The sequence below is a fragment of the Pongo abelii genome, chromosome 14, assembly GCF_028885655.2.
Source record: "Pongo abelii isolate AG06213 chromosome 14, NHGRI_mPonAbe1-v2.0_pri, whole genome shotgun sequence".
NCBI lineage: Eukaryota > Metazoa > Chordata > Mammalia > Primates > Hominidae > Pongo > Pongo abelii.
The window spans coordinates 96,472,364-96,495,032 of NC_071999.2; the positions used below are offsets into that span (position 1 = coordinate 96,472,364).

General features: G+C 36.9%; 1 long non-coding RNA gene across 1 annotated transcript; it reads left to right on the forward strand.

Moving 5' to 3' along the window:
* The first annotated feature begins 672 nt into the window (after nucleotides 1-672).
* Nucleotides 673-22,334, forward strand: LOC134759861 (uncharacterized). The gene is made up of 3 exons (XR_010136710.1): nucleotides 673-760; nucleotides 12,293-12,401; nucleotides 22,304-22,334. It is a non-coding gene; the product is annotated as an uncharacterized LOC134759861 (long non-coding RNA).
* The last annotated feature ends 335 nt before the right edge of the window (nucleotides 22,335-22,669 follow it).

Sequence of the window (22,669 nt, forward strand, 5' to 3'; positions counted from 1 at the left end):
TTTCTACTACCTCAGCTTAACTGTCATAAACACACCAGAAACACGCAACTACCTTAGGGGACTAAACACAAGACAACGTGAGATGTTCTGAAAACCAAACTAAAATGTTAGATAGCCTGAGAAAAGAACATTTATATAATGTTTTCTCCATTTAAGAAAGACTATTTAGGGCTTAAGGGTTGTATTAATGGCAATGCCCAGTATTATTATGAATCTTTGCTTAGTCTTCACTAGCTTACTTAGTGGGTAGTTGAAAGAACCTCTATTCTCTCATGTTCAGCTATGATTCTTTCTTTTAGTTCACCATGTTCTATTCTGTTATTAAAGACTTCCATCAGAGTGCTCATTGGAGCCTTCTGACTACTGTAAAAATCACTATATCTAAATATTATTATTTTTGAAGAAATTATATAAAATACTTTAGTGTTACTAGACCAAAAAGTATGTTTGCAAAAAACTCGTGTTCATGCATTCATGTAAATAAATACACACACACACATACACACATACACACACCCCTTAGTCATTCTAAGTCTTCCTTATATGTCACAAATATGCAACTTTTCTCTCTGCCAAAATTGAATAATTTAGAGTCACATATAATGTCTTCATATTTCATTTGCTGCCAGTTTGTTTAATCTTCCAGTGGTGATTCACAGAGCTTTGCTAAATAGATGGAAATTACCAGATCAGAAACACGAGCCTCACAATTTAAAATATGACCACTTTGAAGTAACATTCACATAAGGTCATTGTAGAGGTAAGTGTTTTGAATATAAGATTATGTGTAAAATGATCCTATTATTTTAATAATAGAATTATGTATAACATTAAATTAGTGCTTCTATTTTATGCTTTCAGCCTCATTATTCATACGTTGAATTTCAACTAATCAAGTGTAACACTCAATGACTAGTACAGATAGCATCAGCATTTTCACTGTCATGTTAGATATATCTAATTCTTTGGGGAAGTGAGTTAATAGAAAGTACAGGCTTTCACTGAAAAATGGTAAAGTGCAGATATAAAATATTTGTATACTTAAAGTTATAAAAGTTATCACCTTTTGTGTATGTTCAAAAGTGAATTTGTTCTATGCACCCTTTGATCATTATTTAACTATTGGTATTTGTCAAATTCCCACTGCCATCTGTGTACTGTTTTGACAAAAGCATAATTAATGTTTTAAAAAGTCATCTCATTTTAATTCTGAAATCCCATAACATGAATTGCTTGATTTTTTTCTTAGCTCTTTGGCGTCACTCATCTTTTTTGTAAATTTTGCATTTACAGCAATTATTCCTTCAAGGTATCTGCATGTAGGCATTTTCAATTTATTTCTCAAGTAGAGCTCCCTGACTGGCAGAAGAATAACAGAAATGGCAGATTGGAGTTTTAACATGATTTCCTATTCATCTAGGCTGCCAAGGCTAAACTTGTAATTAAAGGTTAATCCCACAGCAAGACCAAGCGCACAGCAAGTAAACACAAGCCTATGTTTATGGGGCACTTTTATTTAGTTCTTGGTTCCGAGAAATGTTTTTATAAAAGTAATGCAGATAATTACCATAAAACACACTACTATTTAATTAGCCCCTTTTATGCTGAATCTGAACACATTAACAACTTCATTCTTAGCAGAATCTTTTTAAAACATGAGAAACAGATCTCGAGTCATAACTACCATTTAAAAAAAGGAATATAAAATCAGTGTCATAAAAAGCTAGGCTTTTATGGGCTTTGGAATCAGACAGATCTTTGTCCTTTTCGCTCACCTACCCTCATACATAAATTCTCTCTTAATCTCTTTCTTAATCTTCCATAAAAATGGGATGTACTTCAAAGACTAAATAAAAGAGAACATACTGAGTTTTTGTCATGACTTATATGTATCCGACTTACCCTACTACCAGAAATTATTATAAAATAGGAAAATAGATATAAAATAGGAAAATAGATATAAACTAACATTTTAAAGCATAGAACAATTCAGGGATCTGATCTTTTATATAAGAAAAACAAATGAGACAAACTCAGAATTCATCCCAGTATTCTAACTGGGTTCACTTCACAAACCACAACACAAAGTCATTGAGCTCTAACAAAAAGCATTGCTCTCATTAGACAGAGGAACTGGAGACCAGGGTGTGGCCTGCCGGTGGCTAGAATTTACATTGGTTTCTAGAGCAGAAAAATCTCTGCAAATGGAAGCTTCAGAAAGCTGAAGAGGGGTTTCTTTGAGTTTGTGACTAAATGAAAAGCTGTAAATGCATGTGATAAGACTCTGTGGCCTGAAGGGTTTAAGGAACTATTGGGATAATTTAATTTAATCAGAGGTCAGAACTCTCAGTTCTGGGTGTTAGTGTAGTTCCAGCCATCCCACTGATAGAACTTGTTGAATAGCTTTGTATTAGAAAGAAACCTCAGAGAAATTAATCTATCCACAGGGTAACAACTACAGGAGGTATGAACTAACAAAGCCTAAAATCATACCTCAACAAGATCAAATTCATGAGTCAATAGATTAACTGCCTTCCATAACAAAGTTAAACACTTTAAAGAATGATAACAGCAAGAAAACTCCACATAATCCATCCTTTTAAAAATTACTGGATATGCAAAAATTACAAAAACTTAAAACATAATGCAAAGAAAAATCAGTCAGTAGAGAAAGACCAAAAGATAAACTGGATAGTGAGTGATAAAATCAGTACTTTAAAACAATACAGTAGTTATGATTGTGCTAAATAATTTAAAATAAAACATAAAAGAATTTATGCATATAATGAGTAAAAATATGATGAAAAAAGGAAACAACTAAAAAAAAACAAGAAAGCAACGGTAATCAAGCCAGTATACTGTTGGGAAGAGAATAGACAAACAGATCAATGGAACAAAATATAAAGCCCAGAAATAGGCCCACACAAATATAGTGAACTAATCTTTGACAGAGGAACAAAGGCAACACAATGGAGTAAAGACAGACTTGTCAGCACATGATACTAGAACAATTGGACATCCATATGCCAAAACACAAACAAACTTCACACATAGACCTTACACCTTTCAGAAAAATTAGCTCGAAATGAATCTCAGACCTAAATGTAAAATAAAAAACTATTTAACAACTAGATGATAACATAAAAGGAAATGTAGATAATCTTGAATTTGGCAATGACTTTTTAGATACAACACCAAAGATACGATGAAAGAAAGAAATTGGTCAGGCATGGTGGCTCACACCTGTAAACCTAATACTGTGAGAGGTCAAGGCGGGAGGATCATTTGAGCCCAGAGGTTCAAGACCCACCTGGGCAACATAACAAGACCATGTATCTACAAAAAATACAACAAATAAACAAAAAAATAGCCAGGCATTGTGACATGTGACTGTAGTCCCAGCTACTTGGGAGGCTGAGGGAGAGGACTGCTTGAGCCCAGGAGGTTGAGGCTACAGTGAGCCATGATTGTGCCATAGCACTCCTGCCTGGGCAATAGTGTGACACCTGGTTCCAAAAAAAAGAAAGAAAGAAGGAAAGAAAGAATTCATAAACTGGACTTTGTTAAAGTTAAAAATGCCTGTTCTGTGAAAGACACACCCAAGAGAATAGAAAAATCAAAGATTGAGAGAAAATACTTGCAAAAGTCATATTTGCTAAAAGACTGTTATCCAAAATATATCAGGAATGCTTAAAAGGCAGCAATAAGAAGATGAACAACTGATATAGTTTAACTCTGTGTCCACATCCAAATCTCATGTTGAATTGTGGCTACCATAATTTCCATGTTTTGTGTGAGGGATCTAGTGGGAGGTAATTTAACCATGGGGGCGGGTCTTTCCCATGCTATTCTCCTCATAGTAAGTCTCATGAGATCTGATGGTTTTATAAATGGGATTTTCCCAGCACGAATTCTCTCTTGTCTGCTGCCATGTAAGACATGCCTTTCACCTTCCATCACAATTGTGAGGCCTACCCAACCATGTGGAACTGTGAGTCCACTAAACCTCTTTTTCTTTATAAATTACCCAGTCTTGGGTATATATTTATCAGCAGTGTGAAAACAGACTAATACAGTAAATTGATATTGAAAGGGCAGTGCTATAAAGATATCCAAAAATGTGGAAGCAACTTTGGAATTGGGTAACAGGCAGGGATTGGAAGAGTTTGGAGGGTTGAGAAAAAGGCAGGAAAATGTGAGAAAGTTTGGAACTTCCTAGAGAGTTGTTGAATGGCTTTGACCAAAATGCTGATAGTGATATTGACAATGAAGTCCAGGCTGAGGTGGTCTCAGATGGAGATGAGAAACTTGTTGAGAACTGGAGTAAAGGTTACTCTTGCTATGTTTTAGCAAACAGACTGGTGGCGTTTTGCCCCTGCCCTAGAGATTTGTGGAACTTTGAGCTTGAGGGAGATGATTTAGGGTAACTGGAAGAAGAAATTAAGCAGCAAAGCATTCAAAAGGTGACTTGGTTGCTGTTAAAAAGATTCAGTTTTAAAAGGGAAACAGAGCACAAAAGTTCAAAAAATTTGCACCCTGATGATGCAATAGAAAAGAAAAACCCATTTTCTGAGGAGAAATTCAAGCCTGCATAAGTAACGAGGAGCCAAATGTTAATCGCCAAGACATTAGAGAAACTGTCTCCTGGGTGTGTCAGAGACTTTGTGGCAGCCCCTCCCATCACATGCCCGGAGGCCTAAGAGGAAAAAGTGATTTCCTGGGCTGGGTACCCTGCTGTGGGCAGCCTAGGGATTTACTACCCTGTTTCCCAGTCACTTCAGCTATGGCTAAAAGGGTCAAGGCACAGTTTGGGCTATGGATTCAGATGGTGCAAGCCCCAAGCTCTAGCAGCTTCCACATGGTGTTGAGCCTGCAGGTGCACAGAAGTAAAAAATTAAGGTTTGGGAATCTCCACTTAGATTACAGAGGATGTATGGAAATGCCTGGATGTCCAGGCAGGAGTTTGCTACAGGGGCAGGGCCTTTATAGAAAACCTCTGCTGGGGTAGTGGAGAAGGGAAATGTGGGGTTGAATCCTCCACACAGAGTCCCCACTGGGGCACTGCCTAGTAGAACTGTGAGAAAAAGGCTACCATCCTCCAGACACCAGAATGGTAGATCCACTGACAGCTTGCACAATGCACCTAGAAAAGCTGCAGACACACTCAATGCCAGCTCAGGAAAGCAGTCAGGAGAGGCGATGTATCCTTCAAAGCCACAGGGGTGGAGCTTCCCAAGACCATGGGAACCCACCTCTTGCATCAGCATGAGCTGGATGTGAAACATGGAGTCAAAGGAGATCCTTTTGGAGCTTTAGGATGTGACTGCCCCACTGGGTTTTGGACTTGCATAGGGCCCACAGCCCCTTTGTTTTGGCCAATTTCTCCCATTTGGAATGGATATATTTACCCAATGCCTGTACCTTCATTATATCTGAGAAGTAACTAACTTGCTTTTTATTTTACAGGCTCATAGGTGGAAGGGACTTGTCTTGTCTCAGATGAGACCTTGGATATGGACTTTTCAGTTAATGCTGAAATGAGTTAAGACTTTGGGGGACTGTTGGGAAGGCATATTTTGTTTTGAAATGTGAGGACATGAGATTTGGGAGGGGCCAGGGGTGGAATGATACGGTTTGGCTCTGTGTCCTCACGGAAATCTCATGTTGAATTCTGTCTTCCATAATTCCCACAAGTTGTGGGAGGAACTCCGTGGGAGGTAATTGCATCATGGTGGCAGGTCTTTCCCATGCTGTTCTGGTGGTAGTAAGTCTCATGAAATCTGATGGTTTTATAGATGCCAGTTTCGTTGCACAAATTCTCTCTTTTCTGCCATCATGTAAGACATGCTTTTCACCTTCCACCATAATTGTGAGGCCACCCCAGCCATGTGGAATTGTGAGTCTATTAAACCTCTTTTTCTTTATAAATTACCCAGTCTAGGGTATGTCTTTATTAGCAGTGTGAAAATGGACTAATACAACAACTCACTTCAAAAATGGTCCAAACACTTACACCTCACCAAAAAAGACACATGGATGGGAAATAAACATATGAAAAGATCTTCCAATTCACATGTCATCAGGGAAATGGAAATTAAAATGACAATCAGATAGCAGTACACAGCCATTAGAATGGCCAGAATCCAGGACACTGACAGCACTAAATACTTGCAAGGATGTAGAGCAACAGGAACTCTTATTCATTGCTGGTGAGAATCCAAAATGGCAGTCACTTGGATGACAGTTTGCCAGTTTCTTACAAAACTAAACATATTCTTATCACATGATTCAAAAATTATGCTCCTTGGTGTTTACCCAGAAGAGGTGAAAGCTTATATCACCACAAAAACGTGCATATAGTTGTTTATAGCAGTATTATTCATAATTACCAAAACGTAATGTGACGTAATCCTTTAGTAGGTGATTGAATAAACTCTGGTACTTTCAGATAATGGAATATTACCCCGTGCTAAAAGGAAATAAGTTATCAAGCCATGAAAAGACATGAAGGAAACATAAATGCATACAACTAAATGAAAGACGCCAATCTGAAAACACTACCTGCAATATAATTTCAACTATACATTTTGGAAAAGGCAAAACTATGGAGAAAGTAAATAGATCAGTGGTAGCTAGGGCTAAGAAGGCAGGGAAAGATACATAGGCAGTGAAACTACTCTGTATGATACTATTATGGTAGACAGATGGCATGATACATTTGTCGAAAACCAAGGATCATACAACACCCAGGATGACCCTAATGTAAACTATGGACCCTGGGTAATGATGTATCAATGCACATTCATCAGTTTTAACAAATGTACTGCTGTGGAGTGGAATGTTGATAATGTGGGCGGCTATGAATGTGGGGGAATGAGGGTAGAGGGGAAATCTGTACTTTCCTTTTCAATTTTGCTAAGAACTTAAATTTTCTCCAAAAAGTCAATCTATTTAAGAAAATAAACAAAATGAAAATTCTAGAAATAAAAATAGATTATTAGAAATAAAAAAGTTCATAGAATATTTAATAGATTATTGGACATTAAAGATGAAAGATCAGTGACAATGACAACACTTTAAAGAGAAATTATCTAAACCAAAGCACATTTAGATAAAGTAATAAAAAAAATTCACAGTCTTTAGAGACTGGATTAATTATATAAAACAGTATAACATATATTTCATTAAAATCTCGCAAGTAGAGAATATTGACAATAAATTAACTTAACATGAATAAATCATGGGTGTAGTTTTGTCAGTTTGATGAAAATATTAGTCAATATAATCATAAAGCTTAAAAAACACCAACCAGTATAAACAGAAGACCATCACTGTAGGCACACTATAATTAAGTTGATAAAAATGGAATTGAAAAAGGAGAACAAAAAACAATGGGCAGAGGAAAAGATTTAATTCGGGCGTCTAAAAAAAAAATGACTGCAGACTTCTGATGAGAAACAGTGCCAGCCAAAAATAAATAAATAAATAAATAAATAAATAAATAAATAAATGCAACATGTTTAGTGAGGCAAAATATAAAAGTAAACACATGTAACATATAAATATAAGGTCAGGGAAAATATTTTAAAATGAGTAGCAAATAAAATCATAGCCTGATATATAAAACCTATGAGGATAAATGAATAAAACTTCAAATTGAAAGGAAATAATGCTCAATTTAAAAAAATAGTATGCATAACCTCATGAAGAATGATAAAAATGGTAAATGTAAAGCAAAATTAATAACTGAAAATATAATACAAAAGTATGTCATTAAAATTTCAATTGAAACAACAAAGTGGATTAATAAAAACAATTATTTGTATTAATAGGCAGAGAATGAGTAAAAGAACCAAAAGAACCAATGGTGCAAATAGGAAACATAAAACTATGTGAAGATACAATCTAATATTTCAAATATTAAATTAATTTTGAATGGACAAAATATCTCAATTAAAATTTGGGAACTGTCAGGCTAAAAAATAAAAAAAGTCACACATCTAATATGGTGTAAAGTGAGCATTTGCTTTAAAGAAACAGATATGCTAAGTAAATATTATGAGGCAAAAATTGCAATTAGTAAACAAAACATAAAGCTGGAACAGCTATATCAAAATATACATACTTCAAAACTAGGAGAATAAATAAATAAATAAGTACTACACAGATACAGAAATAAAAACAAAAAAGACACTTTCTATTAATAAAAATAATTGATTAATTAAGAAAGCAATACTAAATATTTAATGGCAGCTTAGAAATACTTGAAGATAAGTTTCACAGAATTAAAGGAGGAAATAGATAAGTTGACAATCATAGTTGGATATATTAATAATGATGAATAGCTGGTAAAAGAAGTAGTTGATAAATCAATAAGGATATGTAATCACTGAAAAATAAAATAAAAACCTTAAGTTAATTGATATTTAGAATACTCCAAAATCAGCAATTGCAAAATATGGACTCTTTCAAGTGTATGTGTAACATTCATCAAGATGCCCAATTACAAAGCAATTCTCAAGAGATTTCACAATATTGAAATCATTTATAGAATATTCTCTAACCAAGGCTGAATTAAATTAGAAATCAAAAACAAGACAAAACAAGATCTAAAATATCTACAAATACTTGGAAAAACCAATAATTCTACTTATAAATACAACATGTCAAAAATTTTTAATTGAAAAATAAAATATTTGAACTGAATAATAATACAAAGGTGACATATGAATTGTCACAATGCAGTTAAAGTATTTATAATGCTTATAGTAAAAATTGTAAATATTTATCATTGAAAACTAATGATCAAAGATAATGCCTTAATTAAGTAGCCAGAAAAATTGAAGCAAATTAAACTTAAAGAAAATAGAAAAAATAAAAGAATAATGATAAGAATAGAAATTAAGTAAACTAATAGCAGAAAAGCAACATAAAAAAGTAAAAGAAACAAGTTGGCATTTTTTTAAAGTCCAAATAGTTATTAAACTTCAAGCTAATCTAATCAAGACACAGAGAAAGCAAAAATCACAAATCTTTGAGAATGAAACATGAGACATTACTTTAGATCTTATACATTTAAAAAAATGAAATGTATGTTATTAACAATTTTATAGATGCAAATCTGACAACTTAATAAAATGGCCAAATCCCTTGAAAGATGCAAATTACCAAAATTAACAAATAAGTTATAGTAAATCTAAATATACCTATATCTCTTAAAGAAATTGGATTTGTAATCCAAAACATATATATCCAGGTAGTATTTTTATCAAACTTTTATGGGAATTATATCAGTCTGTTGCAGTAGCTTTTACAAGAAAGAGGAAGAAGAAAAAAATTAGTTCATTTCGTGAGAACTTTGTAAGCCTGATTACAAATTAGACAAGGAAATTGGAAGTAAAGTTTATAGACAAATTTTTTTTATAAACATTGATGCAAAAACACTTGAGAAAATATTGGCAAACTAAATCCATCAAATAATACTATAATAAGATATCTTGCACAAGTATACTTGATGTGAGAATGGCAAGGTTAGTTTAACATTTGCAAATCAATTAATTTAATTCACTACATTAATTATAAAAAGCAGAAAAATAATGTAACTTTTGCATCAGATGTAGGTACCATTCATGATACAAGAAATAAAAGAAATTCTGAAAATTAAGATAGAAAATTTTCCCTTTTGAGAAAGAAAATTTATGAAAAATAGATAATGTCACACAATAGTAATGAGAAAGTTTCTTAATGTTGAATCACAGTAAGGATGTTTTTCACCACTATTTACATTCAATATTATACTGGAGGTCAGAGCTAACACAGGAAATCTAGAAAATTACACAAAATTCGGCCAGGGGCGGTGGCTCACGCCTGTAATCCCAGCACTTTGGGAGGCCCAGGCAGGCAGATCACGAGTTCAGGGGATGGAGACTACCCTGGCTAACACGGTGAAACCCTGTCTCTACTAAAAATACAAAAATTAGCTAAGCTTGGTGGTTTGCGCCTATAATCCCAGCTACTCGGGAGGCTGAGGCAGGAGAATCATTTGAACCCGGGAGGCGGAGCTTGCAGTGAGCTGAGATGGCACCACTGCACTCCAGCCTGGGCGACAGAGTGAGACTGTGTCTTAAAAACAACAACAAAAAAATTACAATAAATAATAAAATTCTAATGTCTAAGTATATGCTATCAATTATAATTATGATTATTATGTTAAACTATTGTAAACCACAGAAATAATCAAATTTCCCTGTAAAAAGCTATTAACCCAAGTAGAACAAAAAAATTAAATACCAAGAAAATACTTTCTCAGATTTTCATGTTAAACCAGCTGTTACTGAAATTGTTTAAATATACAATTTAAATAAACTCCATGGTCTAAGTCAAATTATCTTTCATAACCCATCAGTTATCAATGCTATGCACCTAACTTGGAAAAACAACTGGTATTCAAGTGGATGTAAGTCTAATGTTAATTAAGCATGGAGTCATGGAGAACCAGCATGGCCACCTTGCCCTTCCTGAGTCCTAAAATCTTTTATTATTAAAAGTTCCAAATTCCATGACTCATCATGGAAAAAATAAAATCATCCAAATTAAATATATTGGTGTGGTGACTTACAAATTATTAAAATAGTTTATGATCAATGTTTGGCCCCATATTCCTGGGAAAACAATTAATGCTTCAGGTACATTTGGTCACCTGGTGGGTCATTTAAATATTTTATAAAGGGATTTCATTCAATTGTTATTTTCAATGCATGTTTTCTGGTTGTATAAAATCTTTTCCATGCAAGAGGCCTGATGTTATAACAGTAGATTATTATGCTACGGTGTATGTTCACCAGGTGAAGAGAGCTTGTTATGGTTTGGATCTTTTGGGAACGTCGGAGAAAGACTGTCCTTACCATCCACACTACAACAAAACCTCGGGACCTTGAACTTGGGTTCATAATCTCACAACTGAGAAGGGTCCTTCCACACTCTTGGAACTGTACACCCACACCCATTGCAACCCTTAGAATAAAACTAACCAGGGAGGTTTCTCCCCAGAGGAGGATGGCATCCTTGATGTGAACAGCTTTTCCCAAGTTCACAGATTAAGACTTCTATCCTGAAACTCTTATCTTTGAATATTTTCCCTTGCTTATGCCTCTGTGAACAATAGAAGTGGAAAAGGGGTCTGTGATGTGCACTTATGGGTATACTTTTGTGAAGGAGTTTACAGCCAGCCTTATGCATGGATAAACTTATACTTTGATTAATAAAAAATAAAAGCCCATTGTAGGTAAGAAACTTTAATGGTACATATGTTGCATCATCATCAGTCAGAAACAAAACATTGGTTCACTCCTGTTAACCCACTTCATGGGTTAAAGAGAACACTGCCAGGAGGCCATCACTGTTATAGAAGGGCATCATTTGTTAGGTCTTTTTCCATGGTTTAAAGTAAAAGAAGCAATGATTAGAAATATATCCCTCATGATAGGATCTATGATAAATTCTACTGTAAAAGATACAACAAATTTTAAATTCTTTTGTGAAAGTCATAATGAAATTGGCTGAACAGAGAAGTATCTTTGCAGCTGCTGACACTCATGGCCTATGGAGAAAACATTGGGTATTATAGGAATTCAATTGTGGTAGATTAACGAATAAACGGCTTAGTTAAGTAAATAGACTCTTTATCTAGCTCATCCTTTGAGCTATTTGATTTTAGGGGGTTTGGTTTATGGGAACCTTGGGTAAGAAGCATACTCTGAACTCTTGGTATTATTCTTCCAGTAGTCATAATCATAGTCCCCTGGTGTGCTGTATTCTCTCAAAGGTTTTAAATGCTTGCATGCAACCATCTCTAGAATGTCATATGGTCTCTCTTTGACTGGGGTAACAGGAGCTGAGAGAAATATGCAACCATGTGGACACCATAACCTATAAATGACCTGCTGAGACCAGAAACCCAAAATGATGGTAACCGAGAGTGGTAATAAGGCCCTAAGCTTTGGTCACACTCTCACCTAAGTGAGAACCTGAGCAAAAAGGTAGAGTTTTTTAAACAAAATTCTGGGAGGCCACTGCATTGAACTAAGCTCATAAACTAGGCCCAAACAGACCAAACCAAACTAAAACCAAAATGGAGTTATTTGTGCTAAGACTTTAAGGAAACACAGGCTCATGAACAGGTTTTGGTTTTGTCTCTTGCAAATCTCTATAACAAACATTCCTGACAGCATAGGTATTCACCCCCTGAAGTGCTCATTAAATCTTTTAACCAAATTCATTTCCTCTCACCTAGAGACCATCAAGCTTCAGATGATCATGCAACAAAGGTTCCAGCCAATTCCGGGTGAAGACACCACCTCTGGCCATCAAGAAGCTACCCTGCCTCCACTAGACAGAGCAGGGTAAGAGTTCCATGGTCCCCGGTTAGTAAAACTATGCCCCAAAGCAGCATGAAGCATTTACAGAAAAAAGTCCATTGGTCCCTCTGCCTCCCATAAAGATTTACAGGGATCACATCTCTCATTGGGGAAATGAGGCAGGAAAGTAGGGTCTGGAGGCAGGGAACATAAGGCCAATTCACACTTCAGCTATGACAGGAAACATCCTCTCCATAGGGCGTACGCTGAGTAAATGACTTTGTAATTTTACTTCATCCTCTTCCTTTACATAGGGTGTACACCAAGTAACAAATGGGATCCTTTAAAGGGTATTTATCTGCCAAAAATTCTGTAATGGGGCCCTTGAGCCCCTGTGCTTGGGCCCACTCCCACACTGTGGAGTGTACTTTCATTTTCAATAAATTTCTTAATTATTTCCTTGCTTTGTGCATTTTGTCCAATTCTTTGTTCAAGATGCCGAGAACCTGGACACCCTCAACCGATAACAACATCACTCCAGCTCTCCAGCCCTTTTTCTCAGGGAGTTGTTTTCAATATCCCCTTTATCCCAATAGTTTTCAATAGTCTTTTTTGCCTGTTTAACTTTTATAAAGTAAAATTTTTACTTTAGCAACCACTTATATTCCTTGCATTCTTCCAGAGAGTTGTACTTTCCCTGATTTGCTTTTATGCTCAGAAAGGTCTAGCTTGCTTTCATTAGGTATAGGGAAATTTCTTAAGCAGTGTTGCTTAAAACACATATAGATGTCCTTACAGAAAGGGTGTGACAAATTGGTTTGGGGGTAGTCAGCTACGGAAGAGGCACATTATTTTAAGGGAGTCAAAATTTGTCTTAGAATTAGCAATTCTTAAATGACAGTCTCATTTTCATTCATATCATATGCTATCTTCTCGTTCAAGATGCCGACAGGTTCTGTTTGAGGAATTGTATAAACAGGTGTGTCTGACAGTTAATAAGGCTGTACTCACAAGCTACATGTACTGCTTATTTCTTTATGAGCACAGCTTCATAGTCATTGGAGTCCTAGTGACCCATATTGCAAGATGCATCCTTCCTTCTTAAATAATACTGCATTATCTACCCAGGCAGTTGGAGACTGAGTGCTTCATTAGCAAGTCAGTGTACTTCCACACTTCCTACTGATGCTATGATGTTTCTATCAATGCACATTATTCTCTAATTGGAACTGACATTTGCTGCTTAAATGTTCTAAAGTATAATATTACCAGTTAAGTCAATAAGTATCCTTAGAAAGTATGTACATTTGCAAATGTATGTATTTTTATTCATCTTTTCCTTCTTAAAGAATTCCAAACTTGCAAATATCAAGCATACCAAAGAGCAAATTTTCTAAATGATTTAATTATTCCATCTACTTTGAAGAAATAGAAAGAGACAATGCCTCAGATAATCAACATTCAGTTATTTAGAAATACATAGGCTGGATTCATCACTTTGAATTGTTCTTCACATCTAACACTTTTTAATGTAAAATAGTCTTATTTTATTTGGTCTTCATGCTTTTAAGCTTCTTCAAAAGTATGACTTAATTACATCAGAAAAATCATTATAAGAAAGGTTAACTATTTTCAGATTTTAAGAAAATTAATATTTTCTCTTACTATTTATGGTATTTTCTCTTTTTAAGTGTTCTTTTTCTGTTTAATTTATGTCTGCCACTTACCTTCTCAATAGTGATCAGATTATTACATTCACTCATAAGGCAGCCAGATACACTTAAAATATTAAAAGTTAACATTCTAATGTAATTATTTTAAAACAATGTTTTTCTTTCTGATGTTTTGTGATAAATTTTCAGTAGCTGGGTAAATTTAAAAGATGGTTAGTAATATCTTGTCTAGCTATTTGCAAGGTCCAAATGAATTAACAAGTCTTCATTCTGGACACTCATATAAAGAAAGGATGTCTATATATGGTCAACTGATCTTTGACAGGAGTGCCAAGAACACACAATGTAAAAAAGATAGTTTTTTCAACAAATGGTGTTGAGAAAACTGCATAGTCATATGCAATAAAATAAAATAAAACTCCAATCTTATACAATACCAAAAAAGTTATCCTAAATGAATTAAAGATCTGACAATGTGAAACTCGTAAAAGAAAACATAAGGGCCGGGTGTGGTGGCTCAGGCCTCTAATCCCATCACTTTGGGAGGCCAAGGCAGGCAGATCACAAGGTCAGGAACTTGAGACCATCCTGGCTAACACAGTGAAACCCCGTCTCTACTAAAAATACAAAAAAAATTAGCCGGGCATGGTGGTGGGAGCCTGTAGTCCCAGCTACTCAGGAGGCCGAGGCAGGATAAAGGTGTGAACCCAGGAGGCAGAGCTTGCAATGAACCGAGATCGCGCCACTGCACTCCAGCCTGGGCACCAAAGCGAGACTCCGTCTGAAAAAAAAAAAAGAAAAAGAAAACATAAGAAGAAAGCTTCTTTACGTATGGCTTTAGGAATTTCTTGGATATGACACCAAAAGCATAGACAACAAAAGCCAAAATTGACAACTGAGACTACATCAAACTAAAAACCTTCTACACACAAATGAAACAACCAACAGAATTAAAAGGCAACTACAAAATGGGGGAAAATATTTGCAAACCATATATCTGATAAGGAGTTAATTTCCAAAATATGCATACACTATAAGAAACTACTACAAATTAATAGCACAAACAACAAACAAACAAAGCAAAATATCCACAAAATGATGGGCAAAAGATGTGAACAGACATTTCTATTTATAAAAAAATTGCAAATGACCAACAGGTATATGAAAAGATGTTCAACATTATTAATTACCAAGACAGAGCTAGGACCTTCTATGAGGGCCTGACAGACTCCCCATGCATGGAAATAAAGGAAAATCTTCTGTGCTTCTTCAAGAGAAATTACAGGCACCTAGCTATCCCTGAGAAGTAGATAAGCAACTTGATAAGCAAGAAGGGCAGTAGTAGCCTAAAATAATAGCCAAGGAAACTAGAATCATGGGATGTTTTGTTCCCCCATTGAAACAGATAGAATCTCTGAGTTGTTTTTCAGAAACCCAGACCTTCACCAAACAGATCTGCTGGTAGGTAAACCTCAGATAAGGAGAAACTGAGACTGAACTATGACCACCATACTTTTTTTCTAATTTTCCTGAGGTGCTTGAAGAAAGTCACACCCATGAGCCAGGGCTAACATTCTTTTCTGCTGAACCCAAATTTTTAAACAAAGCTGTTCTTCCTTCACCAATTGCAAATCAGAAAATCCTTGAATCTACCTATGTCCTACATGTTAAGTCCTTGGTTCAAGATATCCTATACTTCTACGCCCAAATCATTTTGTTTCTGTTTAAACAATTCCCTTTAGGAATTTCTGAAAGGTAGGCCTGATGGCACTTGACTTCTTTAGCTTTTGTTTGTCTAGGAAATTTTTGTTTCTCTGTTATTTCTAAAGGACATTGCTGAGTAAACTATTCTTTGATGGAAGTATTTTTTTCTGAACTATTTTGAATATAATATCTCATTCTCTTCTAGCCTGTAGGGTTTCTGCTGAGAAATATGATGAAATCTGTATTGAGGCTCCCTTGAATGTGATATGTTTCTTATCTCTTGCTGCTTTCACTATTTTTTTCTTATCTTTGATTTTTGATAATTTGATTATAATTTGTCTCCTCTTCAGGTTGAATTTAACTGGGAACCTGCATGTTTCCTATACCTAAATGTTGCTGTCTTTTCCAGACATTGAAAATTTTCTGCTATTATATCTTTAGGCTTTCTACATCTTTCCCCCCTTCTTCTTCCTTAATCCCTATTATGCAAAAGTTAGTTCATTTCACATCGTTTCATAATTCCCATAAGCTTTCTGTATTCTTTTTCATTTGCTTTTTCCTCCTCTGAATAATTTTCAATATGCTATCTTCAAGCACAATTATTCTTTCTTTTGCTTCATTTAGTCTGCTGTTGAAACCTTCTATTACATTTTTCAGTTCTGTTATTTATTCTTATCTCCAAAATATCTACTTTTTTATTGTTTTGATTTTTTGGTCAATATTCTCATTTTGCTCATAAATTGTTTTTCTTTTTTTTTTTTTTTTGGAAATTTCATGGAGTTTCCAGAACTTCCTTAAGAGGATAATTCTGTATTTTTTGATAACCATTTCATAGATCTGCATTTCCTCTAAGTCCATTTTTGGGGCTTCATTAGTTTCTTTTAGTGGTGTCCTATTTCCCTAGAATTTCATAATTTTAGTACCCTTACAGTTAAGTCTGAACACTTCAGGAGATGGCCACATTTTCCAGCCCTTGCAGGTGTTCTTTGGTAGTGATAGACCTTTACTATTTAGTCTAGCCCAGGATTCTGAGTGGGCTGGCTAGTAGGAGCCACAGACAGGCAGTTCTTGGTGCCAGGTTCTATAGCTGGGCTACTTCCTATGCACTACAGTCATATGGTACTGCTGGCTGTGCTCCATTGTCCAGTGAGACCACTGGTTAAACTCTGCCATCAGGTTGAGCTTCTGGCTGAGCTATGAAATTGTCTCTGATAAGGCAGAATTGTCTTCCCTGGCTGAACAATACTGTTGTAGGGTAGGGCCATGTGCTGAGCTCTGAGTCTGGGAGAAGTCTCTGGAGTTGATGCTTAGTCACATGATAAGGGCAGGGGCAGAGCTTATGCTTGACATATATGCATGAAGTTGGGCTTGCTTCAAGGATGGGGGTAGGCTTAAGCAGAGCACTGAGGTTTGGTGGAGTGGCTGCTCAGATATAGGGTTAGATGGGTAATTGTGGACTTACAGTTGCCTCCTAGCCTGGGGAAAACTTAAAGAGGACACCAGGGCTATGACAGGAAGCTGGCTAGGGAATTGAGCCAGGTAGACTTGTGGACCATGCTTTCTGCAATACAGTGCTGTTAGCTAATCTCTCAGGTATGACACCTCTGTTTTTCAGAATGCAAAGGAAGAGCAAAGATCTGCCTTCTAGCTGTTGTGAGCTCCACCTCCATGGTTTGTCTATTAGAGACCCAGGTGGTCTAGCTCTTCTGGTTCTTTCAGTGTTTCCCATGAGATGAGACAGGAGTGAGCCTCCTGTGAGAGTCCTAGAAAACTGGAGAAGCTGAATGACTACCTCCAACTAACTTTTGCCACTGTAGAAACTGTAGGTACAGGAAAATCCTCTGTGTGTGCTGCTACTGTTACTCTTTGCCTTCAAATGTAGCTTTTTTTCAGTTCTATAGTCTAAGAACTCCAAGTCCACGTGAGGGTCTTAGCCTCATTCTCAAGTTCTGGGATATTCACAAAGGTATTTTTGCCTGTGTATAGTTACTAGTTGGATTTCTATGGAAGGGAGTAGAACTGGAGGAGACTGCTATTTTGCCATCTTGCTAATGTCATTTCTGTTATGTTTTGATGTTACTAATGAGCATTCTTTCATTTCACTTGAATAATTTTTTTTAAGACAGGTCTACTGGGGATAATTTTTTTCTTCCTGATATCATTAAATTATTTTCTTCCTGAAATTATCTTTCAATTATCATTCCTCAGTGATCCCTAATGTTCATTTATGTGCTTTTTTTCCTGCTATTGTCCTTTTAAAGTCTGGTAATACAAGAATGTTTGTTAATTTATTTGGAACAAAAAACAAATCAATTGATTAACTTTGCAGAAATGTATTTCCTGTGCTTTTATCAGCTTTTCCCATGCAAGAAAGAAGTAGTTGTCTTAAATTAGCAGAGAGAAATAATTGATGCTTACTTTTAGGATATGGCTAAGAAACTGGCAAACAAATTGTTATTCACTCAACGCAGAAAAGAGAAATGCTTATTCTAGGGAAACTCAGTCTTAGAAGTCAACCCCTAGTCTTTCTGACAAGCTACCAATTCCAAAAATTTTATTCTCCAATTTGAAGGAAAATTATTGCCTACTCTGCTAACAATTAATTTGATGACTGTTTTATAAGTTTAATGCTTCACTAATTCAATATATATTTATTGACTTTCTTGTGTGTATATTTATTGACCAGTACTATGCTAGTACTTCTGAAAATATATTATTGAAGAAATCATACACAAACTGAAGCCTCATAGTGCTTAAGTTGGATGAGGCTCAAAAAAGTAAATAAGTCATAGCAATAAAATGTAGTAAGTTATTCAGGAGATAAAGTACAAAATACTATAGAAGCAACAGGAAGGGCATCTGCTTCCAATTTGGGGAATAAGGTTGTAGAAAGCTGAGATAAGATAATCAGTTATTGACAGGACAAAGTGGGTGGGTTGAATATTAGTATTTAACAGAAAAGAAACCACATACACTTATAAGGAACTTATCATAGTTAAGTACAGATGGTAAGAATAAAATCAGAAAGCAGTGTGGGGAAAAGCTAGACTTAGTGATTAAAAGGTGAGAATATAATAATAGTGAATTCAAGGTATTACTTGATGGGTTAGTGATGGGAAGGAAAGAAACTCATTGGAATTAGATAATATCTCAAAGTAAACAAATTATCCTAGTCCTCCGTAAGCCTCTTTATTCTGATTAATGATCTACACATTCAGGGCTTAGAAGTTACATACACATTAAAAGTTAAACACTTATCGAAATGTAATGGGGAATTACATTGTGTATTCCCTAAAAAGAGAAAGAAAAAGAATCTAGGGATATCATATTATTTAGTCAATTGAATTAGAGACACTGAAAGTCAATTTCTGCTGTGTAAGCAGACATGTTTTAGTGATGGCAGCAGCAGCCCATCTGGAGTGGCAGCTACAAAGACACCGCAGCTGGGAAGGCACAGCTGCGGCTGTGCACTCTACACAGCCAGCTAAAGCCAGGAACAGTTGGAAGCCCCACACCTTCCGAGTCGGTGAGGTGAGAGCCCCGTGCTCCCGGATGCAACTGCAGCTCCCTAGCTACGGCTGTGGACCTGGGCATCCCTGTACTCTCAGGGGTCCAGGAAGCCCCCTCCTCCTACAGACGTGGAAGTGGCTGCTCCCACTGCCTGGCCTCTCCCTGCTCCTGGTGCCCACTCCGATTCTGGAGCAAAGTTGAGGCCAAGCCTGGACGCTGTTGAGAGCTGGCTGGGTGTGCATGCGCTTGGGATAGCACTGACATGCCAGCCTCCTGCCTCCTCATCCCCCTCCAGACTTTGGCCATCAACGAGCATTGGACGGTGGCTCAGCAAAGGCCTGCAGGTTCCTCTCAGCATGAGCAGCCTGAACACCATGGTCACTATGGATGGCAGGTTGATGGAGACAGGAGGCACAGGCTCCTTAGCAAAAAGAGACTGGTACCCAGTGAAGCCCCACCTTCAGGCCAGGAACAGCTTGAAGCAACAGGCTGCCTGTTCCATGGTCCAGAGTGAGAACTTACGCTGCCTTTCCTGGGCCTGCCCATGGCTGCCCATGAACCAATCAGCACGCACTTTCTCCTCTCTGAAGCCCATTAAAAACTGACTTAGCCAGACTCAGGCAGATGATGGGACAACCTGCTGGCAGAGAGGAGCTACCCACTGTGGGTCTGGGTCTCCTCTCTACTCAGAGCTGTACAGTCATCAGGACAACCTGCCTGCAGATGGGAGCTACCCATTCCAGGTCTCTTCTCTGCTGAGGGCTGCACAGACTTTGGAACAACCTGTCTGCAGATAGCAGCAACCCACTCCGGATCTTCTCTTTACTGAGGGCTGCACAGATGCTCAGATTGGACCCAAAATCATTTTGGGTCTCCTCTCCCCTGAGGGCTGCACAGTTGCTCAGACAGCCTTCCTGTGGAAAGGAGCCAGCCACTTCAGGTCTCCTGAGAGCTGTTCTGTTGCTCAATGAAGCTCCTCTTCCCCTTGCTCACCCTCCAGTTGTCCATGTACCTCATTATTCCTGGACATGGGACAAGAACTCAGACCTACCAGATGGCAGGAGTGAAAGAGCTGTAATCCAAATGGGGCTGAAACTCCCCCCAACCACCACCACCAAATTGCCATATTACAGGCAATGAGAAGGAGAGAAGAGCTGCATCCCTTTGGTTAGCCCAGACCTAGGAGTTCCCTGAACCAGGGCTGTGACATCCTCTCTGGGGCTCTGTGATTTCTGGCATCTCCAAGCTTCTGGGTACCACCATGTTCCCCAGTGCCTGTGGTGAAAGCCACTTGTGGTATGCCTGGTCCAGGGACAGCCTTACGGGGAGCCAGTGCCAGGGCTGGTGCCTAGAACTGCCCTCCCCACTGCAGCTGGCATGCCTGGCTATGCACACTGGCCAAACCTGGCACTTGCTTTCTTACACACCCCTTGCTGCTCCATGCCTAGCATGTCCTTGGCAGGTGTGGGATCTGGACCAGTAGCATGAGCTGAGTGCAGCCTGCTGGGCTGAGTGGGTGGAACAAGACTAGCAGGTCCAAGCAAAACTTGGTCAAAAGTGCCACCAGCCAGAGGTTTCCACCTGATTAAATGACAGCCAAAAGATTCTTTGACCTTAGGAGAGAGCCACACAGATTAGGTAGCAGACCTTTTTGCCAAAGTGCTTTTTTTCTAGATGAAGAAATTTTGGGAAAAACTCAGAGAAAGATGGATGGAAGTCAATCAAAAATTTTGCTTGTCAAGCCTGAAAATGCTACTACCATGTACTGTGAGAGAATAAAATATTTTATTATTCACTGAAGAAGGATTTCTGAAGAGCGCAAGAAAGTCTCTCAACAGGTCTATAAATGGCTTGAGATAAAAAAGAAAGGATAATTGAAGCTGGCTTTTATTTTGGGGTGAGTGTAGAATCTGGGCTTTCTTCCCACATTCCCCTATAAATTTCATGGTTCAAACTTTCTGCTTGTGCCAAAGGAAAGACTGTCCAGGCTCTCTTATGCCCAGAAGTAAACAGCTGTGGGGCAGAAGGAGATAGGAGAGTGGTGAGGCTTAAAAAGTGTCCACAGTCAAAATCAAAATAAATCCAAAGTCTGTGTTCTGAAGAGCAATCTTTCTAAAGCTTCAAATGTGAAGGAATGCTAACTATAGTTTCACGCTGATGTGTGATACTAAAATACATTTAAAAATTACAGAAATTTTGACCTTGGATACTTCAACCATTTTCTGGGAGAAAAGAAGCCTTTCTTATTAGGGGCCACAATACATGTAATCAACCTACTCAAAATGCATACAACTATTAACTTTTTAGATAAATTCATTGTAGCTGAAAGAAAAGCTGTCTGCTCAGACTAGCAACCTGAGCTCTCCTCAGAATATAACATTTGCTAAAGTTGTTTGAAACCAGAGAGATAACCGTTTCAAAACAAAAGATTGGCTCTGGATTGTAGGTTTCTTATTTGCAGGACTGGGTCAAAATTAGGACCATGATTAGAAAGGGAAGTGCTTAGCAATGAAATAAACTATTATAACAGTTGAAATACACTGGCAAAGAAGCTAAAGGTGCAGTCATGGTATAGAAGTCAACGGAAAATTGACTTGACCAAGCTTTGAAAAATCAAGGCAGTTTTGTTTCAAAAACTCCAAAAGGACCAGTGAAAATATTTTTGGAGAAGCCATCATGAATTGATGTAATTATCATAACAGCTGATTCTTGATAATGTCATCTTTCATGAACTCACAACTAAAAACTTATCATATTTGATGGTATTTCTCCTTATGGAGATAGGCAAATAATCTTTGAGAAACAAAAAAAATCTGTTGCCAATATGATCACTAGACCTTTTATATAGGGATACAAAGGCTTTTGCATCATCTGAGAGAAGGGACCTATGAGTATTGATATTCTTCAATAGGCCATATTGCTTTAAATTTTCCTGAAATTGCCGTTCTTACCCAGACAGAAAACATCAAAGAGACAGAGTTAACACCATTCTGGAAAATTTTGTTGAGTGTAAACATTTATCTCCCATCTGATTTTTAAAAATATACCTTTTGTTTTTAGAATCTTCAAGTTAAATGAGTTTGTAATAACTGGATTGTTCCGTAAAGAGAGATGGAGTGTTAATTCAGACCAACTACTTATGGGTATGCGTGTTCACAGATGGTTAATGATTCAAAAACACTTTCATTTGTAAAGAGACGGAGATATTTGGAATCTAGAGCATCAGCCATACTTAAAAGAGGAGGTAAGACTCAAGATATCTTGTTTTGGTTAAGAGCATTAAACAAACAAAAAATGTCTGCTTAGCACAGACATTATTTGGAAGGCAGAAACAAATCAACATATTTTATTATGGATTTAATGATAAAAAAACACTTTGAAAATCAACCATAGCTTTTACAATTATAAGTCAAAGTCATACCATTT